Here is a 24925-nt window from a genome sequence, read left to right on the forward strand (position 1 = left end):
CCTCCCTCCCTCCCTCCTCTACTCCCTCCTTCCTCTCCTCCCCTCCTCCTCTCCTCTCCTCCCTCCCTTCCTCCTTCCCTCCCCCCCTCATCTCCCCTCCCTCCCCCCTCTCCCTCCTCTCCTCTCCTCCCTTCCCTCCTCCCCTCCACAGAAGGTGAACGAGAGTGGCATGGACGACGGCGGGGGGCGGGCGGAGGCCCCCGTGGACTCCATGCTGAAGGACATGGCCACCATCATCTTCTGCACCTTCCTCCTGGCAGGTTGGGTCGCCTTCGTCATCACCTACCCCAAGGTGAGGAAGAGGAAGAGGAGGAGGAGGGGGGGGAGGGGAGGAGGAGGAGGAGGAGGGGGAGGAGGAGGAGGAGGGGGAGGAGGAGGAGGAGGAGGAGGGGGAGGAGGGGGAGGAGGAGGAGGGGGGGAGGGGGAGGGTGGAGGGGGGGGAGCGGGGAGGAGGGGGGGAGGAGGAGGAGGAGGAGGAGGGGTCTAGCGGATCGTGAGTTGGACTGGTGATCAGAAGGTTGTGAGTTCAAATCCCACCTGGGAACACCACTACTAGTGAGCTCTTGAGTAAGACCTGGGAACACCACCACTAGTGTGCTCTTGAGTAAGACACTTAGCCCTCAGTTACTCCAGAGGACTGTCCCTGGAATCTCTGACTGTAAAGCGTCTGCTAAATGGCAAATTCTAATTCTGAGAAGGGCTCTATCTGGTGGCCAGCGGTGGTATGGCAGGAGAGAGGGGAAGGGGAGAAGTCAACAGCCCCTGGTCCTAGCATAGATTACTGTTTGTTATGATGACTGGTGGATAGATGATTGATTGACTTACTTAGACAAATGTGTTTGTGGTAAGTCGCTTTGGATAATAAAGGCGTCAAATAAATGTAAATGTAAATGAAGTGTTGACAGACGCACACAAACAGACAAGTAAGTGCCTGTGAAGTTGGATACTTGTACACAGAAACTCACAGAAGCACACACACACACACACACACACACACACACACACACACTCTCCATCTTTCTCCACACACATACACTCTCTCACTCTCTCTCTCTCTCATTCTTTCTCCACACACACACACACACACACACACACACACACACACGCGCACACACACACACACACACACACACACACACACACACACACACACACACACACATCACCCTCCACCCACCCTCCCTTCTCCACCCTCCACCAGGTCTCACCTCGTTAACGACCCTCCCGTCAGTTTGAAATCACAACCACAGTTTGCCAGACCTTTGACCTTTGACCTCTGCCCTCCTCCTCCTCCTCCCCCCAGGGGTCAGTTTGACAACCGTGCGGTGGCGGTGAAGAGGATCCTCCCAGAATGCTTCAGCCTGGTGGCCCACGAGGTGCAACTGCTGCGGGAGAGCGACGAGCACGCCAACGTGATCCGCTACTACTGCACCGAGCGGGACCGCCAGTTCCAGTACATCGCCATCGAGCTGTGTGCCGCCTCGCTGCAGGAGGTAGCCCGACCCCGACCCCCCCCCACTACTGACCCACAACACCCCGACCCCCAACACCCCCACCCAATGACCCACAATACCACACTCTATCTCTCCGTGTGTCTCTCTCTCTGTCTCTCTCTCTCTGTCCCTCATCAATCCACCAGTCGTAGCAGGAAGAGTAATCTAGCTCAGGCCCGAGGCCATTGGTAGTCTCAGTGATAAAAGGAAACGTTTTTTCTTAAAATATATATAGACACTGGAGAACAGAGAGACAGTACACGGGGGGCAGTAGAAGTCATAGGGGACACAGTAAAGGGGAAAATATGACCTGAAATGCATTTACACCAGGAACAGAATGTAAGAGATGGAAGACATTCACACACCGATGGCGGCAAGCTACCATGCAAGGCCACACCGGCCCGCTCATTAGGAGCAAATGGGGTTCAGTTTCTTGCCCAAGGACACCTCGACATGTGTCACACGCTAGCCGGGGCTCGAACCGCCGATCTGCCGAATTTGCGATCATTAGACACCGGCTCTTTTTTTTATTTTTTTTTATTTTATTATAAAAATATTATTTTAAATACAATCATAGCTATACATATTCATACATGTTAATTTTATAGCCTTCATTGTATTCTAATTCAAATAAAATAAATTAAAAAACCAATAAATAGAACAAAACACACCCATACCATTTTGGTATGAGATAAATCCATCTATTATTCAGTCAGTCCTTCATAACCAAAATAACCCTTTAACATAAATCAATAACAAATGAATGCGACTACAAAAACAAAAAACATCTTCAAAAATCTAAATCAAACTCCAACCCTCCATCCACCCCCACCCTTATAAACCCACAATCCCTAATAAACAACTTCTCAAAATCGTTTTGCCCTGTCTTGTGCATCAGTCCCACATTCTTCCTGACCAATCCCTCAAAGACTTTCCACACCGTTATCCACTTTCCCTCAAATCTTGCTAAATTTCTCCTCAAATAAATTGCATACCTAGCCTGTGATAATACATAATTTAAACACCATATATTCACTCCCCTCCTCTTTCCCTCCACCCCAAAAACCACCATCCTCCTCCACTCCTGCATCCCCACCACCTCCACCCCCCAGTGCTTCTTCACTAGTCCTTTCAACCTTTCTTCGAATCCCTTCATTTCTCTACATTCAAAAAGCATATGCATTAAGTTCTCATCCTGTATCCCACACACATCACACTCCCTCGAAACTGTTCTGTCTACCTGATGCAACACCACCTTAGTATAAACCCTGTTATGCCTGAGCATAAAATCAAAATGTGTACATTCTAAACTATTATATTTTAAAAATAAATTCCTCCATATGTTCTTCACCTCCAATCCTGGGAACACCTGCCTCCACACCTTCTCTGCCGCAGGCTCCTTCACTCTGCTCTCCAACAGTGCCCAGTAGCACTCCTTCACCTTAACAGCTGAGAAGTCCCGCACTGTTTCCCCTTTCCCTATAGTCTTAACCTAGGTAACTCTGTTTGCTCCTTCCCTCTTAACTCCCTATCTAACCTACTCACCCACTCCCCTGGTATACTCTGCTTTATTTTATTATACATGCTCACTATTTCTCCCCTTCTCATCTCCTCATCTGTTTCCCTAACAACTTCTATAATTGCCTGCTCTGATAGGAACCCTGGCACTACCTCATACCTAAAATCCCTTACTCTAATCAGTCCTGCCCTCCAGAAACTCCTAGATTCTAACATTTTCCCCTCTCTTCTTATTACCGGGTTCAATAAAACTGGAACATTTAGTATCTCCCCTCTCTTCTCACACTCATATCCTACCTCAGGCAAAAAACTACCCCAGGCTTTAAACACCTCTTTATAGAATTCCGGCACCCTATCATACATCCGTGCTTTAAAGCACATCAACAACCCATAATCCCCACACCCCCCACATCTATGTACCCATTCCCTAAAGTATCCTTTCCATCCATGTCCTTCCTCCCCATACAAAAACCTTTTGACTGTTCTGACTCTCATTGCCCTCATCTTTACCTCCAAATCTACCAGTTTCAACCCTCCTTTATCATAATCTGCTACTAATACGCTATTTTAACCCCCTTTCCTCTCCACAAAAAATCTGACACTAACATCCTGGTTTCTTTTAGAACCCACTCTGGTACATTCACTACACCTAATACATAAACATATTTTGACATTAACAGTGCATTAACAATTACAACTTTTCCCTTCAGTTTCATATTCCTTTGCTTCCAATAATTCAATGTTGTTCTTATTTTATTCAAAACCCCTGTCCATGTGTAATCAACAGCCTCCCTGTCATCCTCTCCAAGATATCCCCAACACTTTTATCATCCCCTTTACAATTTTCAAATCAAAAACACAATTGTCTGTATTCACTCCCCCTATACACAACATTTCAGACTTGTCAACATTCACTTTTGCACCAGAAGCCTTTCCATATATGTTAACACACCCCATTATTTTGTTCACACTATTTACATCCCTGACAGTACATGTCGTGTCATCTGCATATTGATGGTTTATGCTAACTCCTCCCCCCGGCATATTTATTCCCTTAATTTCTTTCTCCTGCTTAATATAAGCTGCCAATGGCTCCACAGATATGCTATATAGCAATGCTGACAGTGCACACCCTTGTCTTATTGATCTACCCAAAGGGAAGGAGTCAGTCAATAATCCATCTATCTTTACTTTACTTCTAGCATTCTTATATAATAATTCAATCCAATCCCTCATAACAGTCCCAATCCCAAAATGTTCCATTGTTTTCAATAAAAAAACATGTTCCACCCTGTCAAAAGCCTTTTTGGGGGGGATTTAAATTCAAAGATAACAATAAACCCTCTTCCTCCCTCATGTCCTTCACAACATCCCTTAATGTGCACATATTCTCTGCCACATCCCTCCCTGGGACTCCATAGGCCTGGGTAGGTGCAATCATGTTTTTCATTGCTTTATTCAATCTATTAGCTAATACTTTTGCTATGGTTTTATAATCACAATTAAGTAATGATAATGCTCTATAATTCTGTAATTTGTTCCTGTCCCCTTTACCCTTATACAATAAAGTGAGCACCCCCAAACCCATAGAGTCCGGAACCACCCTTTTATTCCCCATACACGTATACACTCTGCACAATATAGGGGCCAGGATGTCAACAAAAGCTTTATAAAATTCAGCCGTCAACCCATCCGAACCCGGACTCTTATTTGGGTTTAACCCCATGATGGCTGTCTTAACCTCCTCCACCCTTAGGTCTGCATCACACATTTTCCCTTCTTCTTCTGTCACCCTAGCTTCCACTGCTTCTAATACTTTATTCATACATTCCTCATTCACACCCCCAGATGTATATAGGTCTGTATAAAATGACTGCACAGTATCCATTATTCCCACTAAGTCTGTTATTATTTCACCTTTATCATTCTCTAATTCCTTAATTTTCCCTTTCTCTTTCTGTCTCTTCTCTAAACCTAAAAAGAATGCTGTACTCCTTTCTCCCTCAACCACATACTTTGCCCTACTCCTTACTAAAGCACCTTCACACTTTCTCTTCTCTAACTCCCTCAAATCTTCCCTCACCCTCAAATGTTAAATCATGCCCTGGAATATTATCAACTCTCTCCTGTTCTATTGCTAACCTTTTCTGCAAATCCCTTTCCTCCCTCACCCTCTCTTTCCCTCTCTGTTTTGCGAATGCTATTATTACAGCTTTTAATTTTTCCTTCATCCCTTCCCACCACACACACACATCACTCTCATACATCTGGTCTTCCATAGCAACACTCACACACTCTCTTACTATCACCCCAAAACGTATATCTTTAAGTAAACTTGCATTAAAGCACCATGTCCCTCCTCTTCCCCCTACGTTCCCCGCACCTAGCTGGAAAGACTGAGCATCGTGGTCACTAAAGGCCATAAACCGATACTCAACCTTTCCAACCAGGTGCCTCACCTCCCTCTTCACTAAACACAAATCGATCCTTGATTGTCTCAAAACCCCCATCACCATTTGTCTCCTTGAAAAAACCTGTGCATCAGGGTGCCCCTCCCTCCATATATCCACCATTCCTCTTGTGCGCATAATTTCTAACAATACTGGGCGTGACGGATAATTCCTAAATTTCACCCCCCTTGTTACATCTAACCTATCCACCACCACATTATAATCCCCAACCATAATACAATTCCCAACACATTTCTCTTTCAAAGATTCAAAAAAAACTTTTCTATATTTGTCCACATTTGGTGCATACAGTATATACAATACAGTGCATACTCAATCCCTTGATATTCAAACCCCACTCCCACCACTCTTCCCTCATTGTCATTCATTATATTCCTTACATTGTTCACCACCCCATTCTTTACCAAAATAGCCACCCCACAAGCATACACTGTTCCATTGCTCACATAAACTTGTCCATTCCACCTCCTTCTTACCTCCTCCATTATGTCCTCTGTCCAATGCGTCTCTTGGAGGCATATGATCTCCTCTCTGTATGCTGCCAACACAAGCTCCATCTTCTTCCTATCTCTGAGTCCATTTGTGTTGACAGCAACAACCCTGACCATAGTCAAGACACACAAAAAAAGGAACATATACACCGCCATGTCATTTTCCTACCTTGGTCTTCTTCCCTCGTGCACCTTTTGCACCCCTTCCTGATCTTGTCCTCACCCTCTGTACATCCGCATATAGTCCTTCATCTGAACCTTTTCTTTTCCCCACGCCCTCTGTTGAAGGCCCTGCCTCATCCATTTCTCCATCCCTTACTGCGTTGTCGAGGCTGGCTCCAATCTCCTCTCTCTCTTTACCCTCCACTTCCACCGGACCAGGCCCCTCCGCTCCTCCCTCCACTTCCGGCTCCAACTGAGTCTCCTCCACCACCTCAGCTTGTCCTCCTCCCTCCGTCACATCTTCATGGCTCCTTTCCCCACCTTCTCCTTGTGTCTCCACCTCTTCCTCCTCCACCACCTCCTCCTCCTCCTCTCCCTCCATCTCCTCTTCTTCGTCCACCTCCACCTCCTCCACCTCCACCTCCACCACCTCCTCCTCCTCCTCCTCCTCCTTCTCCTTCTCCTTCTCCTTCTTCTCCTCCTCCTCCTCCTCCTCATCACTGCTCACTCTCTCTCCTCCATCATATCTCCTTCCAATGCATTCACGTGCATAATGTCCTTGTTTATTGCATTTGAAGCACACGAACTCCGGGCATTCTCGTATAACATGTCCTGGCTTAATGCACAGCCTACACACCCTTACTTGCTTATCGTGAATCACCCTAAAGTGATCCACTCCAACCAGGGTCTCAAACTTAGTAGAATATGGCAAAGACCTCACCTCTTCTGTGAACTTCACCTTCATGTATCGGGTCCCGTCTGCTATGTCCGTTCCCGGCCACGTCCTTCTCTTGATCGGTGACACCGCCTTCACCCCCCACGACTCCAGCCTGTACCTGATCACGTCGTACTTCAAATATACCGGGAGATTTAAAAACGAGACCACCATCTCATCCACTGCCAAGTCCTTTCCCATTATTCTCACGTCTTTTATCATAAATCCGTCCGTGAGCTTGTCCTTCCCTCTCCTCGATGCCAGCGTGATCTCATATTTTCTGTCTCCTTTCGACCGACAGCCCTCCACATTTCCACACACCTCCTTTATACCTCGTAACATTTCCATCACAGTAATATTGCTTCCATGCTCCAGTCCCACTTCCACCGTCAAGCTTGCGTCGTACCGTTTATCCGTGTTGTTTTCATCATCGTCCATTCCGTTCGCTGTGTTCGTTGCCATGTCGTCCGTCCTTAGAAGCCCCCGATCAGCACGAAGCTGTCGGGGTACTCAAAACCAAAAACTCGCTTAAATATAGATGTTATAATGTTCGCTTGTTGTTTGCCAAACTCGCTCAAACTTTTCTCAGACTCTCGCTCTCGTTCACCTTCCGCTCATGCGCATAGACGGCGGCTCTACCTCCTGCGCCACAGCCGGACACATTTTGTGGGGGACGATTGTATACAGTATCAGTGTGGTCTTCTGTGGCTCAGTCGGTAGAGCACGTCGGGCGCTAACAAACGCTTAGGTTGTGGGTTCGATTCCCGCCGGGACTGTATATACTGAAACATGTATGCACTCACTGCATTTTAACTGACTTTAGATGAAAGCGTCAGCTAAATGGCGTATATTGTTATATTATTATTATATTATCTGTAATTATCTGTAGTCTTTGATGCAGAAGTTGTCATTTACCATTTACCAAGTTGTCCCCAGGCGACCTGACTAGCGTGTTTGGGTGACCTGACTGGTGCGGGGGGGTGTGGCGTGTGTGGGGGCGGGGGGGGGGATGGGAGAGAGTGGGTGTGTGAATGGGTGTGAGTGTGTGTGTGTGTGTGTGAGAGAGAGAGAGTGGGTGTGTGAATGGGTGTGTGTGAGTGTTTGTGTATATTTGTGTGTTTGTGTATGTGAATGGGTGTGCGTGTGTGAATGTGTGTGTGTGTGTGTGTGTGTGTGTGTGTGTGTGAGAGAGAGTGGGTGTGTGAATGGGTGTGTGTGTGTGTGTGTGTGTGTGAGAGAGAGAGAGTGGGTTTGTGTATGTGTGTGTGTGTCTGTGGGGAAACACAAAGGCATAATAGTGATAATGACTCCATTTAGTTTTTGTGTCCTTTTTTAACTCCATTTTGTTTGTTGTGCCCCCCCCCCCCCACAGAAGAACCATTAGAGGGAGCTGCCAGCGGAGGTGCAGGAGACTTTGGGCTCCATCCCCGACGACTTCGTGTCCTACTTCACCTCCCGCTTCCCCGGCCTGCTGCTGCACACCTACCTGGCCATGCGCTGCTGCTGCCAGGAGCGCCCCTTCCTGCCCTACTACCCCAGCGCAGACCAGCACGCCTGGGCACGGACTCCACACACACACACCCCCGGCCCACACACACACACCCCCGGCCCGCACCCCCCCCCCCCCCCCCCGAGACACACACACCCACAGAGCCACCTCGAACACAAACCACACCACCACACACACACCCCGAGACACACACACACCCTGTCACCATGGCCACAGAGTCACCTGAAACACAAACCACACCACCACCACCACACATACACCCCGAGACACACACACACCCCGAGACACACACACACCCTGTCCCCGTGGCCACAGAGTCACCTCAAACACACACATCACCACCACCACCACCACCAGAGGCACACACACCACCACCATCACCACACACACACCCCGAGACACACACACCACCACCACCACCACCACACACACCACCACCACACACACCACCACCACCACCACCACACACACCACCACTACCACCACCGTCGCCCCTAGCGACCACAGCACCCACACACACGGTGCCAGCGTGGAGCACCACACCCACAGAGTCAGTACCCCCTCACCCCCCTGTTGTGTTGCCCACACAACCCTCAGAAACTCTCTCTTCATCATCATCGTCATCATCATCATCAGATTCCGTCCTGCCCAGCCCACCTCCACACCCAGGCCCACCTCCACACCCAGGCCCACCTCCGCCCCCAGGCCTACCTCCGCCCCTTCAGGCCCACCTCCACACCCAGGCCCACCTCTGCCCCCAGGCCTACCTCCACACCCAGGCCCACCTCCGCCCCCAGGCCTACCTCCGCCCCTTCAGGCCCACCTCCACACCCAGGCCCACCTCTGCCCCCAGGCCTACCTCCGCCCCCAGGCCTACCTCCACCCCCAGGCCTACCTCCACCCCCAGGCCTACCTGCACATACAGGCCCACCTGCACATCCAGGCCCACATCCACCCCCAGGCCTACCTCCACCCCCAGGCCCACCTGCACACCCAGGCCCACCTCCACCCCCAGGTCTACCTGCACACCCAGGCCCATCTCCACCCCCAGGCCCACCTGCACCCCCAGGACCACCTGCACCCCCAGGCCCATCTACACTGGACACGGAGCCCGTCTGAGCCAGGCCGGCGTAGAGGAGCGATGCCTTACGAGTGCCTCTTGTCCAATCAAATGACTTTGGTCGCTCTATGACGTTGAACCCAGTCAGTGTTGCTCTCAGAGACCGACAGCGACTTTACGAACGCAGCCCTGTGAGTCGTGTCGGGTTCTTGGGCTAAAAGATGGCGTATAATTCCAAAGGGTGTTTAATTAGAACATTGATAAAAGAATATGTTTGTTCGTTCGTTTTTCTTTGTTGTTTTTCCTGCTCTCCTCTTCTCAGTTCTTCTCCATTGTCTGGGGGGGTAGTACGTTGAGAACCAAGGAAGGTTGGCCTATAGTGTTTGGTCTGCATCACCCAGGGCCGGTCGACGGCATTAAACAGTCTCTGTGGCTGTTTAGGGACACAACCGCTAGACGAGGAGGGGGGGGGGGGGGGTGGGGGGGTTCCACCCGTCAATCAAAAACTCCCCTACCACCAAACCAAAGGGTGTCAGGGGCACAATCACTATCTGGTTTATGGCCACCAAAGTCCTAGCACCGGGCCAGGTGTCACCCAACCCCCTCTGATACAACACCTCTGACTCTATAACCTGCCTATGTTGGCTAATCCAGCATCATCCTCCACACAAAGCCCCATGCGCTTAAGTTTATTTTAAATCTGCAGAGTGCGCATTCTGTACCCTGTGTGTACTATCTATGCTACAGAACCAAAGTCAATATACCCTGTGTGCTATGGTACAGAACCAAAGTCAATATACCCTGTGTGCTATGGTACAGAACCAAAGTCAATATACCCTGTGTGCTATGGTACAGAACCAAAGTCAATATACCCTGTGTGCTATGGTACAGAACCAAAGTCAATATACCCTGTGTGCTATGGTACAGAACCAAAGTCAATATACCCTGTGTGCTATGGTACAGAACCAAAGTCAATATACCCTGTGTGCTATGGTACAGAACCAAAGTCAATATACCCTGTGTGCTATGGTACAGAACCAAAGTCAATATACCCTGTGTGCTATGGTACAGAACCAAAGTCAATATACCCTGTGTGCTATGGTACAGAACCAAAGTCAATATACCCTGTGTGCTATGGTACAGAACCAAAGTCAATATACCCTGTGTGCTATGGTACAGAACCAAAGTCAATATACCCTGTGTGCTATGGTACAGAACCAAAGTCAATATACCCTGTGTGCTATGGTACAGAACCAAAGTCAATATACCCTGTGTGCTATGGTACAGAACCAAAGTCAATATACCCTGTGTGCTATGGTACAGAACCAAAGTCAATATACCCTGTGTGCTATGGTACAGAACCAAAGTCAATATACCCTGTGTGCTATGGTACAGAACCAAAGTCAATATACCCTGTGTGCTATGGTACAGAACCAAAGTCAATATACCCTGTGTGCTATGGTACAGAACCAAAGTCAATATACCCTGTGTGCTATGGTACAGAACCAAAGTCAATATACCCTGTGTGCTATGGTACAGAACCAAAGTCAATATACCCTGTGTGCTATGGTACAGAACCAAAGTCAATATACCCTGTGTGCTATGGTACAGAACCAAAGTCAATATACCCTGTGTGCTATGGTACAGAACCAAAGTCAATATACCCTGTGTGCTATGGTACAGAACCAAAGCTCAGGTTTTCATTTGTTTACCTTGCCACGTGGATTAGTTCACCTGTAAATGCAGACAGTGATCTTACTGTGTTTACACATGGTGTTTCCATGGTGATCTTACTGTGTTTACACATGGTGTTTCCATGGTGATCTTACTGTGTTTACACATGGTGTTTCCATGGAGACAAAAGCAAATGCAAGCAGTGGACATTTCTTTGGATGTTCAGTTGTTAAAAAAACAAAAAGAAACTATTCCCAGTCCTATCCTATCCCCAGTTGGTAAACACACAACGTTTGCTGTTTTGCACTGTATGTGTTATGGTAGCACTAGCAAAAGAGTCAAGTGTAGCAGAACCCCAGAACAGACGGACACAAGAGGCAAACTTATAATAAAAGGATTTATTAAAATGAAGGACAAAAGAATAACCCTACTCTAACGGGGCCTAAGTGGGGGGAATGTGTGGATGCCAGAGAACTGGATAATGTAAATGAGGTGTGAGTGGAACTGTACTCTATGTGTCTGGGTGTGAGTGTCTAGCGTGCAAAACTAGTGTGGTGTAGATATGTAGATGAGTGAAGTGTTGAAATATGTACGTGTACTAACCAGTCCAGAGCAGAGAGGGGGAATAGTCGGCAGGCAGGCAGACGGGGGGGTTAGGCAGGAGGAGTAGGCGGCAGGCAGGCAGGGGGTTAGGCAGGAGGAGTAGGCGGTAGACAGGCAGGGGCATAGGCAGGAGGGGTGGTCGTTAGGCAGGCAGGGACATAGGCAGGAGACGTAGTCGATAGGCAGGCAGGAGGTCTAGGCAGGGGGAGGCAGGTTCCTTTGGGGAGCGAGGATCAACAAAGAAAACAACTACGGTTAGCAAAGTACCAAACAAACAAAACTCTGAAGAGAAACTACTTGAACGAGGAGAGAACAACAGGGAGAGCCAAACTACTAACCACATGGGTCAAAATAATCAAGCGTCGGAGGAAGGTTTCTGGGGCTCTTTATAGGGCTGCCTCCTCCTGAGTTGATAGCTGGACCCAGCTGTCTCCACTTGAGCCTGATGAGGCTCAACGAGCGCCAACGAGGCAGGAGGGGGCGGAGCCGAAGAGGGATTCACAACAGTATGCTTTAAGATAGTGCATCACCTCACACAGGCTGTGAGGTAGGATGTCAGGAAACAGCATGTGACCTACTTTACCAGCAACATACAAAAGACCTTTTTGTCAAGTGTATTTATTGTCTAATGAAAAAGCTACTGCACCATTTTCAGAAGGAAATGCACTGTAGGTAACACAGTCAGGTAAGATGTAACACGGAATGTCTTAGCAAGTGGCCCTCTCTTAACCTCAGTTGAAGAACTTGGGAGGACAAAAGAAAGTCAACAAAGGATCAGGCCTGGACTTTGATCCTTGGGGGGGGGGTGATGTGGAGCTGGCCCATGGGGGGGGGGGGTGATGTGGAGCTGGCCCATGGGGGGGGGGGGGGGGTGATGTGGAGCTGGCCCATGGGGGGGGGGGGGGGTGATTGAAGTGTAACATGTCGAATTATGAGCATTTGAGGAGTCTTGTATTTTATTTTTGTAGTCCTCATCCCATCTTTTAGATTTTTTTTCCTACACGTTTTTATTACTATGAATTGTCAGTAATGATATGACAGACACTATGCCTTTAATTTATTAATTGTGATCTTCTTTTTTTTGGTTTTTTTGTTATGAGTGGAATAAACTTTACCTCAGGTGGAGTTTGTATTGTGCACACCCCAAAAATCTAAATAGTTTAGTGTATTTTGTTACACAGTGAAGCTTTATCCGGTTTTAGAAAAGAGGGCTTTGCCGCGTTGTGTATGTTGTACATACTATATTTGGTCGATAGAGCATTCCCAGGAGTCGCCCGTGGAGAACAGCGCCTTGTCATGACTGTTCTCCGCTGTCCGAACTTTATATGCAACAACAGAGTATCCTCGGCCTAATGTCTATCACTGTTCAGCTTTTGCAAACATCATGTCATTGTTGGAGTGAAATGGCAAATAAAGGAGCATTTTATATCTTTGTGAATGTATTCATAACACCGGGTGTTGATTAATATGTTGGGGGGGGGGGGGGGGGCAGTTGGGGGGGGTGATGCGCAGTTGTCAATGGTGACTGTCTCTCCTTTCCTCAAAAACGAAACTTACAGTGATTCTGACGAGGAGGGAGGAAGAGGAGGGAGGGACAGGACCAGATACCCGGGTTTTATTTCACTCTGAACTCTGATTGAACGTCACGGAGCCGAGCTGGACGGTTCTGGTCAGATCAGCCTTCTACCAAAGACGTGTCGTGCATTTCTGGCTAAAACTATCTTGCGGAAATAACAATCGATCAATTCAATGAGGTTCGTATACAGAATGTACAGTATATATAGAAGTATACCATTTGCTGTATCTTGAACCCAGCCGGTTAGATATCATATATCTCTGCTGAAGCATTTCTGACCGACAGAGAAAAGCAAATGAATGTGGTGGTTTGTGTCTTATGTAGTTGTGTTGGATATGTTTTCCTAGAGGAGATCATAATGTCCCGCCTGAGTCTCAGATTACAGCTCGTCTGTTTATGGTAAGGCTTTTTTGACGACAAATCAATTAATGCAATGCTTATTGTGACATATCATGCAACAACTATATAGATGTCAATACTTTAGTGTTGTTGTTGGGATCGCGTTGAAAAATATTTTAAAAAAATGTATTTCCAAAAGCGGTGGGAACTCATTATTCATTCTGGTCGGCTAAAAGGGTTTCTGCACTTAAGTGCATTATCACACGGGTGATGTTAGGCTTAGGGACAGATTCACACCTGTCATTTGGTCCGATTCAGACTGGTTCGATTCATATGTTACTTGTTGCACTTGCGATTCATGTTCACACTGCACTCTTGACAGAGCTGCTGATCTTCAGGTCTGCTGTGGTTATGAGTGGTTATGAATGGTTATGAGTGGTTATGAATGGTTATGAATGGTTATGAATGGTTATGAGTGGTTATGAGTGGTTATGAATGGTTATGAATGGTTATGAGTGGTTATGAATGGTTATGAATGGTTATGAATGGTTATGAATGGTTATGAGTGGTTATGAATGGTTATGAGTGGTTATGAATGGTTATGAATGGTTATGAGTGGTTATGAATGGTTATGAGTGGTTATGAATGGTTATGAATGGTTATGAGTGGTTATGAATGGTTATGAGTGGTTATGAATGGTTATGAATGGTTATGAGTGGTTATGAATGGTTATGAGTGGTTATGAATGGTTATGAGTGGTTATGAGTGGTTATGAGTGGTTATGAGTGGTTATGTCTGAATGGTTGGAATTTGTATCTATCAACTTTTGAGAACTATTCTAATTTTCTGACAAAGCGAGTTCACCATCAATGTCTAATGTTCACATGCATTGACGGATTCTACAGCTATTGGCATGAGCATAAACTCCTCGCAAGCCGATTTATCTTAACGTGAGGGCATGGTGAAATAGCATTTTGTGTATTCTTAATGGAATCTAGGATCCGATATGATCGATAGTCACACAGGGATGAGCAAAGCATTGTCAGTCATTATTAATCATGAAATGATTTCACACCTAGGCCTTCAGTGATGTCCGACACAGTCCTACCTGAATTATTCTACCTCTTAATACCATCATTATGACGCCATGGCTCTAGAAACTAGACAGAAACACAGTATAACCGGGCGTTGCATCACCTTAACATAATCAGACAAGTACAACAGAGTTATATTAATATTTCCGAAGCATTTTTAATCAATAAATCCGCATTTACAATGAAGAGTGTTAAACTAACATCTTTAAGATCGCTTCGCTTGGATACTGTCAAAACTTTTAAATAAAAGGCACTTTTATCGTCAAGAAACGTGACAAAACAATTCAACAAGTCTCCTTGAGTACTTTTACTGCACAGCTGATTCACGTGCGCCACCCACGTAATCTCCACATCTCTTGCAACCTGCAACAGACGCATCAAACATTTATTTTATAAGCCTATATTTGTCATTTTAATTACCTATATATTAATTCGTTCCGTTTCATTCATTCCGTTCTCTGATAATGTCTATCTTTTCCTGGAAAGTTCTTCTAGAAAATGGCGTTGTTTTAAGATCTGCCACCACATCTGCCTCTTCTCCCCCTTCAGCCATTGTAGCTGATTGTAGACGGTATAAAGATACGCAAATTACCTTGCTACGCATCTCAATAGTGCGTATCCAATCAAAAGACGTGCTGGGTGCTGACATCAGATTGAGCCTTACAGCAGGCGCCGTTGTTGATTTTGCTCGCCTACTCTAAATCTACGTAGGTTTCCATTAGCTACGCCACAGGTGTTCTCGTCCAACGTTAAGTTACAGGTCGCCTTCGCGGCACCGTCTGTTGTGCAGGCGGGCAGATTTGGGAGCCCCCTAGCAACACATTTTGATTGGATAAAAGCTCTAACATAAAGGCCAGCCCTCCAAATCTCAATTGGAGACTGGAAGCAGCGCAACCAAGAGGAAAGCTATGAAATGAAGAGAATAGACTATGGGGAATCATTAATACATATTTGTGGAAAAAATATATAAAAATAAAATGTATATTCTGATGATGTTTAGGCCAGCAGAGAAGGCCTTGCTGGCCCTGACGGCACACCACTGCTCTGACCAAACCACAACAACAAACGCTGCTAGCGGCTAACAGCTAACAGCGGTACATCGCTACAAACGTCTAACTGCGTTTTTATAACATCACAACATACTGAGAGAACATGGACATGCTAAAACACATAACTACACATAACTAGATGAACACACAGTCCTTGCTTTTGAACACGTCCTAAAACGAGAGTATGTTTACAAGTCATTATCACTTACTGGTAGCCTCCGAAAAACGAGAATAGTTAATCCAATCCACAGATTATAACTGTTTTTTATTATATGGACTGGGTACTTAAAACTTGAGTTGAAAAAAAAGAAAACCAGATATTGTTGACACCCCTTCGATTTCTGGTCTCACCAGCAGTGTCACTAGGCTACACTTTTAAAAAGGGTCCTATAATTGATTTGCCATTTGTAAGAGAAGATAAATAGAATAAAAACCTGAAGGCACTAAAACTAGAAATCAGACAGTAACTCTTTTTTTCTACAATGCTGAATGCTGCAGTTTAAATTGTTTTAACCAGTTGGTCACTGAGTACTGCAGAGTACTGTTTTTGTTGCTTGAATAAAGGCTGGCAGTCTTTAATAGCCAACTGTTGTTGTGGACTATATACTGGGGAAGTATTTGTTATTATTCAGGAGTAAAACAATAAATACAAATATCGGATTGGTATCGGTATCGCAGATACCTGAAGCCCAGGTATCGGTATCGGTATCGGTAGTGAAAAAATGGGATCGGGACATCCCTAAATATAACGGTAAGAGTGGTCACAACATTTCATGTCATTGGTGCCTCACAAAACTTTTATTTATAAAGAAATGAAATAACTTTTAGAAGTACTTCTTGGTTCAAGAGGTGATTGGAGGACATGTGATCAACATACGCACATGGTCAATCTGCTGTCTCTCCATTTGTTATAAATGTGATGATTTATGTGTTAATTCTACACAAGGCTTTTAAATATGTCACTGGTGTTACTCATTTCATACGAAGGGGAATTAATTAATTAATTAATAATAGATATTGATTAAATGTGATATTTGATATGATTGAAGACATGTGGCTTGAGGTACTGCAGCGGCCATTTTGTAAAAACCCATTTGTTCTGTAGATTGTCATTGGCGTTACTGTCATTGGTGTTACTACTCCTGGTAAGACCAGTTTGAGTGAATGTATACCAAAAAATCTATACATTAAGCTTTAATTTTTGGGGATTGTTAAATGTAAGAGGTTAATTATTATTATTATTATTTTTAAGACATTTGCAATTGCAAATGCCACCGTTTCTGTAGAATTACCCCAATACAGTATGTCACAATTCAGAACTGACTTGCTCACTTTACGATATGTAATATATATTATACTTAGTACTTTTTTCTGAGTGGGGCAGTCCCACTCATATTTCTAATTTTATTGGACAGATACAGTGAAGACAGACAGGAAAGTAAGGAGAAGAGGGGAGAGAGGGCATGTCAGCAGGACACTAGACCACTAGACCACTGGACCACCCCAGGCCAATATGTAAACTTTGACATGAAAACATGGCTTGCGGCAAATTTGTGGCTGAAATCGCTTAGTGTCTGCTGGGCTTTACACTGTATGATAGATTTCTGCAACAGTAAAATAGTCTTGACAACATACAACATGAGCATAATAAGCATATGATATGAACATCTTGATTTAAGCATATTACATAATAATCATGCCAAGTAGGCCTAATGTTGAGGCAACTGGGTCAGAAAAAGCATATTTCCCCATTGAAAACCATTTCCCCATGTTAAACTTTGTACTCCGTCTGGCAAAATAAGACTGTTTTGGACAGCAATTTTGGTTTCTAGTATATGCTAATATATCTAGTCTTCTTCTTTTATTTGATGGTATTTGTGTACCGGTACATATTCTGTTTCAATTTTCAGAAATTACACCACTTTTTACCCCTATGTCAGGGTCCCCAAAAGTATTTTGACAGGTTCATCAAATGTCCAAAATAAGGCAAGGCAAGGTAAATGTATTTGTATAGCACATATTCATACAATTTAATATAGACTCGTACTGCTAATGTAGAATAGTGCTTTACATAAAACATGACATCAAATTAAACAATTAATAAGAACATTTTAAATAAGTCAGCATATACAATTCTGTCAAATTAAAAGGTTTTTGTAAAATGTTAAAAACAATAAATAAAAACAAATCAATCAGTTAAAAAAGCCTATCCTAACTCTTTAAAATACACTCAATTAAATGCTGAACAGAACATAAAAGTTATTGCCTGCAATAACTGCCTGAATTCTGTGAGTAAAACAAGACTTATATTCTGGGTTATGATAAGGTAAGACAGTTGTACTAAGCTCATTAGGCATATGTCATATTGTTCTAGTATCACTTTGTATATCATAAAATGAAATGGCCAGTGAATAATAGAAATAAATTAATAATAATAATAAAAATAAAAGGTTTGTGCCTTTAATTTAAATTGAAGAAAACAATGGAAGGGATCTGTAGTATTCTAACCTTGTCTTGGATTATGTGCTGTCCCGTCTGTTTTAAATGTGACACGGTCTGGTCATTTGGGCCGCAAGTCGGCAACCAATCAAAAGGTTCAGACTTTTATTTTGAAACACGGAAATACATTTCAAAGTTGTTGAAAATCCCAACATACACTTGCTAGTCAAGCCAAAATACTGCAACGCAATGGATTTGGTGAGTAATCGCCACTGCTACCTAGTTAACTATAACACTACTTTACATTGTTAGCAGGCTCACAAAACCAGCTGTGTTTACATTTTTCGAAAGAAATGTCTGAACATTAAATCGGATGGCGACTTGCGGACCAATTGACCAGACCGTGTCGTCACAAATGCTATGGGTACAACTTTGTTCACAGTATGGACTGTTGTCTGTGAGGAAATTGTCACCTAATGTGCAGTTAATATTTTAAATTGATCCATGGTTCATCTCAAAATCTATAACTGAGGATGACAAGAGATTAACAGTGACTTTCTTCCTCAGAATGATTGTGCAGGTCCCTGATCAGTGAGGTTCTAGACCGAAGTACAACAATGGGTAAGAGACAGTTAAGAAATGTGTAATGATTATAATTTATATATTGCTTATTATTATATTTGAACTTTGCTGTGCTTTGTGATCTAATTTTATTAGCAGAAGAAATTGACAAGCTGCCAGTTGAAAAATGGGACGAATCTCACGTGAGCTCCTGGTTAAGAACTATTGGTGTGAAGGAGCAGTACATAAAGAAACTTTATGAGGAGGAAGTTGATGGAAGAATCCTCCTTAAACTGACTGAGGACTACCTGAAGACAGAAACTGGAATGAAATCAGGACCGGCTCTGCTCATCATCAGAGAGAGAAGTGACCTTATCGACTCCAGGAAAAGAACCCAGGACAAGGAAAAGACTCAACCTAGCCTCAACCGTGAAAAGGGAAGTCAAAAGGATAAGCAGGGGTCAGCTCATCAGATTCCAGAGACAGATAAGAGTATTTCGGTAGAGGCGACACAAACATGTCTAGAGAAATCTGTCTCTGTGTTGACCACAAAAAAAGACTGCAAACCACGGCCTTTTGGCAAAGAAGGTATTGATTTCACGTATAGCAAACACAACGTTCTGCAACCCGAATCTGGTGTCATTGACCTAATATCCCCCTGTCATGAGTACAAGTCATTTGACATTGCTGCCAAACTGGACCGCACAAGGTTACAGGCAAAATTTGCCAAGGAGGTTCTCAAATTTGGCACTGGCTGCATGAATATCAGATCAAATGGCACAATACACTTCGGTGTAATGGACAGCAGGGATGATGCAGGCTATGTACATGGTGAGATAATCGGTGTCCCCGTTTTTGAGAGAGATATTTATGTTGATGCATTAGATCACATTGAGAGGAGTTTCTCTCGCTCTGATAGTGAATATGTGCGACAGTGCATACGCCCGCCTCAGTTCATAGAGGTGATGAACAGCGCTGAGGAGAAGTACGTGGTGGAGGTTGACATTGTTCCCTCCGTTAGCGTTGTAAAGAACAAAGTGTTCTCAGTTCGTCTGCCAAACTTCAAAGAGTCAGCTAACAAAATTGAGCATGAAAAGGATACAATCTATCGCAGGGTGGGTTCAAAAACAGAGCCAGTCACTGATCCAAATGACTTCTACCAGCGAGTCAAAGACCGAGATGCTCAAAGAGAAGAGGCAGAGCATTGTCGTTTTGTCAACACACCAGACATCTGCCAAGACCTTGGAAGGAAACTCACAATGCTAGTAAGTAGCGGCAAGAAATTCATTGAGAAGGAGAAATGGTACATTCTTGTCACAAACAAGTTCAAACCAGAAGACTTGAAAAGCATTGACTACTTACTGAACATGAACATATTCTGTGTGTTTGATTTTGACCCGGATTCCAAGCTGTCAGGACTCTGCAGTAAATACAGTCAACATCACGCTGCGAATATTCATTTCATGCAGAACTACAAAATTCCAAGTGGCATGAGCATTGGACAATTTGTGAGTCACCTGCATTTGTTTGAGCAGACCAGCTGGGTATTTTGTAATGGACGCAGTGATTACAAAGGAAACGAGAACCCCTGCGATGAAATGACATGGATCAAAACAAAAATGACACTCCTCAGAGAATCAGTGTCATTGATCTGCAAAGAGATCTTGCCAAATGGCACATTCTTGGTGATTTTCCTCCTCACATCCCCAGTCGAGAAGCCCCTCTTGCACACCTTCTATGAGTTCTTCACAGACATGGAAGGTCATGAGGACATCATTTGCATCTCAGAATCAGAAGACAACTATCAGAAATGGCAAAGCTTTGCTGAGGGTTCATGTGAAACAGAAACTCTGAACCGTTCTAGTGTGGTTGGGATGAAAATGAGCCATGTGGACGCGACACTGCAGCAAATTCAACCTGTAACCTCTCGAGCCACCAAGCACTTGCCTATCTATGTTAAAGGACAGTGCCTTCTTGAAACACGTGAGGAGGAAAGGATGTATTCCTTGGAAATCCTGAGTGTTGATCATTGCAATGAAACAAGTGATGAATTCATCCAAGCCGAGAAAGAAAACATTGAAAGACAGTTTTACCATGGGGGTAAAGTGACTTGGTTAAATTTCTGGCTTGCAGAGAAGAAGTTTGTTGGAGAGGTGATTCAAAGGGATGCATACAGGGATATATCCAAACTTGTCAGTGACACTATGAAATGGGGTGTAGACCAACCACCTGTGAACAGTATCAACATCTACCATCACCCAGGAAGTGGTGGAAGTACTGTGGCAAGGCAGGTGCTGTGGAACAATAGGAAAGACCTACGGTGTGCTGTTGTGAAGCCATCATACCCTGTTGCCATTGTCTCTGAGCATGCTGTTCAGCTCAGAGAGTATGAGGAAAAAGATCCTCAGAAGTGTCTCCCGGTGCTCCTTCTGATCGAGGACTGCGATAAAGATTACCTTGATGATCTGAGGAATGAATTAGAGCTTGCCATCAAAACACATCAAATCAGACAAGGAACACTGTGTTTCATCCTGTTGAGCTGCAGACGATTCCATAATCCAGAGAAGATGTGCAAAGACTCGCCACTGCAAAATGTAGCGGTCACTCACAAACTGTCAAAAGAAGAGAAGAGACAGTTTGCTGGGAAACGACAGAAGCTTGAAGAACAGTACCAGCCAGAGTTCATCTTGACATTCGTCTTGATGAGTGAAGAATTTGACCATCAGAAGATTGTGGAGTATGTCGAACAATTTGTGAAACATTTGTTACACGGCATTGATCATGATTCAGTTGTCACCCGCCTCATTCGTTATGTGGCGTTGCTCAACACTTACCTTCAGAACTCCTTCCTCTCACAGTCCCACTGCGAAGCCCTGCTAGCATTAACCATCCACATGGAGAGATTTCGCCAGCATGCTTTTGAGAGGTCATTAAGTGAGCAAGCCAAACTTGCCTTCATACACCTGAGAGATGACAAGACACACATTGAATCAATTTGAATCATTCATCCACTTGTGGCAAAGGAAATCCTTCAGCAACTTCTAGGTGCCAAAAAGCAGCAAAGCAGGATAGCCATGGACCTTCTCCGTGAGGATGTGCTTTTTGAGCACAGGTTTGGAAAAGAAGAGTATGCAAAGTTTCTGAGAGACCTGTTCATGAGACGTTGCAGAGTAACTAAAGGTGATAAATCGGACAGTTTTTTCTCTCCTCTCATTGAACATGTGTGTGATGAAGAAAGCCCAGAGAGAGCAATTGAGCTACTAAAGGAGGCATACGCACGTTTCAACAAAGATGCATTTTTTGCTCAACAACTTGCCCGCCTGAATTACTCCTATGAAAGGTTTGAAGATGCAAAACACTGGGCAGAAATTGCGGCAACAAACATGCCCAACAACTCCTATATACTTGACACAAAAGGCCAACTGTACAAAAAATGGTTCAATGCCAAATGTAAAGCAATTGAAAAGGTGCCAAAGACAGCAGAAAACACAGCTGATGCTGTTGAGACGGCACTGAAAGCTATGGAGTGTTTCAGAGAATGTGAAAAGGCGGCAGTGTCCGACCTTGAAACCATGAACAATTCAGGCTTTTTTGCAGCAGTTGACGTTGGATGCAGCCTGTTGAAGCTCATATTCTCGTTGCCTGTGTTCTCAAACAAAACCTACGGCCACTCAGAAGGCATGAAGTACCTGCTCACTGATTACATCCCCAATGAAGTTGAGAAACCCTGGGAGCCTTTTCACAGCAGTTTGAAAAACCTTCAAATGACACTACATGGAGCCTTGGAGTGGATCTCTGACGACATGAGTTACTTCCAGACAGACATCAATGCAGATGTGGAGGGGACAAACGAAAGTTCAGAGTTGAAAACAAGCCATCCATTGATATGGCTGGAGAGAAAATCCTCTGAGTATGGGAAGTACTTCAGTGAAGCCGCTCTGAGCACAACCTCAAAGTTGTGTCAATCAAACCCAGCCAGTCTAACTCCGTTCATGAAACGCATGCTCATTTATCGGCTTGGTGGCGGAAATATAACTTCAATCCTCTCCCTTCTGGTTGATCAGAAAGACAGAGACCACGTCAAAATCCTCGAGAGTATCATATCTCTTTACCCCAGCAACCCTCTTATGGCCAGGATGGATCAGAAGGATCTTGTCAATTACATAGCAGCTCATATCGCTTTAAGTTGCCTTTCACCTCAGTCGTCGAAGTTAGCTGCTCTGAAAGATCTTCAGAAACTCAGTCAGCACTTCCCAATCAAGGAAAAATGCCTACCCAGTGCTCTGTTCCTGCTGACCTTGCTATTCTGGCCTGAAGATCATGACACGGACCATGACAAAGAGAACAATTATGACATTGTCTTATCAGCGGTGGAATACCTCAAAAGAAACTACTGGACCAAAATGAAGGATATTCCCCAGAGGAAGAGAAGGATTTTCACACATTTTTTCCTGAGTAATGGAAGTGGATTGGCCAAGATTGTCCACAAGAGCAAGGTTGAAACGATCACAAAGGTCCTTGCCTTCTCAGAAAGAAGAATTAAGTGGTTCCGTGGAGAGGTGTGGAAAATGCAGGAGATTGCAAGTCTGTTTAAGCGAGTCTCTGGATGGACAGAGGATGGAACGGTCTACCTGGAGGGTCCACAGAAAAAGAAGTTTACCATCCATCCTCTCAATGGAGCCTCAGTGCCTTATGGCAATGAAAACGTCACATTCTACTTGGGCTTTACATTCAAAGGACCTGTGGCATACAACATCACAAGAAAGTAGGGTGTTAAAACAACGTTTAGTTATGACCTGATGTTGTGGTCCTCTGTGGCTCAGTTGGTAGAGCTAACAACACTTAGGTTGTGGGTTTGACTCCCACTGGGACCATATATACTGAAATGTATGCACTCATTGCAATGTAAGTCGCTTTGGATAAAAGTGTCAGCTAAATGGCTTATATTGTGTTACTTGTGCACTGATAATGTTGTTTGATTTGATCCTTGAGAGATAGTGTACATTTTAATTGTTTTAATACATTTTGTCTTAAAGGTGCAGCATGCAGTTTTGAGTATTGTTGTTGTGTGTTCAAATTATTCGATAACTTTTTTTTAAATGATATATTTTGTGAAATACTGTATTTTGTGATTGTTAACACACTCTTGACATGCTGTGTAGTTTAGATAACAGGTGTAACAGTGTATTCAATACCTCTAATTCACTGACATTATTGTCAGGGGTGCACATAACTGGTGCGCCAGTGCGCATGCGTCGCCAAAATGCATGCTGCGCGGCAGATCAGCCGCATGAAAGCGCTCTTGCGCACCAACAGCTGGAACTGCTGGGAGAGGAATTTACTTCCTCAAAATCCAACTGCTGACTGCTGACTGCTGCATCACTGCAAGCCCCACTAAGTAACTATTTGCCGTCCCCTCAGCCGAAGGCCCGACGAGTAATCCATCACAACAGTCGACCGACGACGACCACGGCGACTCCCCTCACGAAAACATTCGGAAAGTATTGTAACTCGTACTTTCATTCCGCGTATAGCACGGTTATCACGGTTATCACGGTTATCACGGTTATCACGCCGCCACGTGAAAATTCAGTCCCGAACGACTCGTCGCTAAAAGGAAAAACAACATCAAGGGACACGTTTCTTTTCTCTGAAGCTTTCAAACGTTCAGACATTTGTTTTACAGTTTCATTATCGCACCTCGACCCCCTGACCCAGGGAATATGGTTGGGAATTCTATTAGAAGAAAAAAAAGTATTTGTTGCACAATCAAAATAATGAGCTATTTAAAGTGATAGCCTGCCCTACAACATCCTCTACCATGGTTGAAATTGAGGACAGTGATGATGATGATTAAGCTTGTAGCATAAATAAATGCTTAGGCTGTAACTTTTTGTTGAAAAGTTGATTTCAGTGTTAACAGAACAGAGCAGTGCTTAAAGAGATGTCCGTTTATTTCAGTGTGTTTAAAGAACAGACATTCAGTTAGTGCTTAAAGAGATGTCAGTTGATTTCATTGTTTAAAGGAGTCTGACAGACTTTCATGCTTAAAGAGCAGTCATTTGATTTTGCATGTGTTTCTTTTGTTTTGCACACAATAATTTGTTCGTTCATCTTTATTTATGAATAAATGTCGTTTTGCTAATATAAGGTATCCATGTATCCCTTTT

General features: G+C 44.4%; 1 pseudogene across 1 annotated transcript; it reads left to right on the top strand.

Moving 5' to 3' along the window:
- Positions 1-169: 169 nt before the first annotated feature.
- Positions 170-24162, top strand: LOC308166885 (sterile alpha motif domain-containing protein 9-like; annotated as a pseudogene). Its single transcript has 5 exons — positions 170-292; positions 1311-1493; positions 8235-8398; positions 8958-9490; positions 18915-24162. The product of its transcript is annotated as a sterile alpha motif domain-containing protein 9-like (transcript).
- Positions 24163-24925: the final 763 nt, after the last annotated feature.

The sequence above is a fragment of the Nansenia antarctica genome (assembly GCF_963989245.1).
Source record: "Nansenia antarctica genome assembly, chromosome: 10".
Taxonomy (NCBI): domain Eukaryota; kingdom Metazoa; phylum Chordata; class Actinopteri; order Argentiniformes; family Microstomatidae; genus Nansenia; species Nansenia antarctica.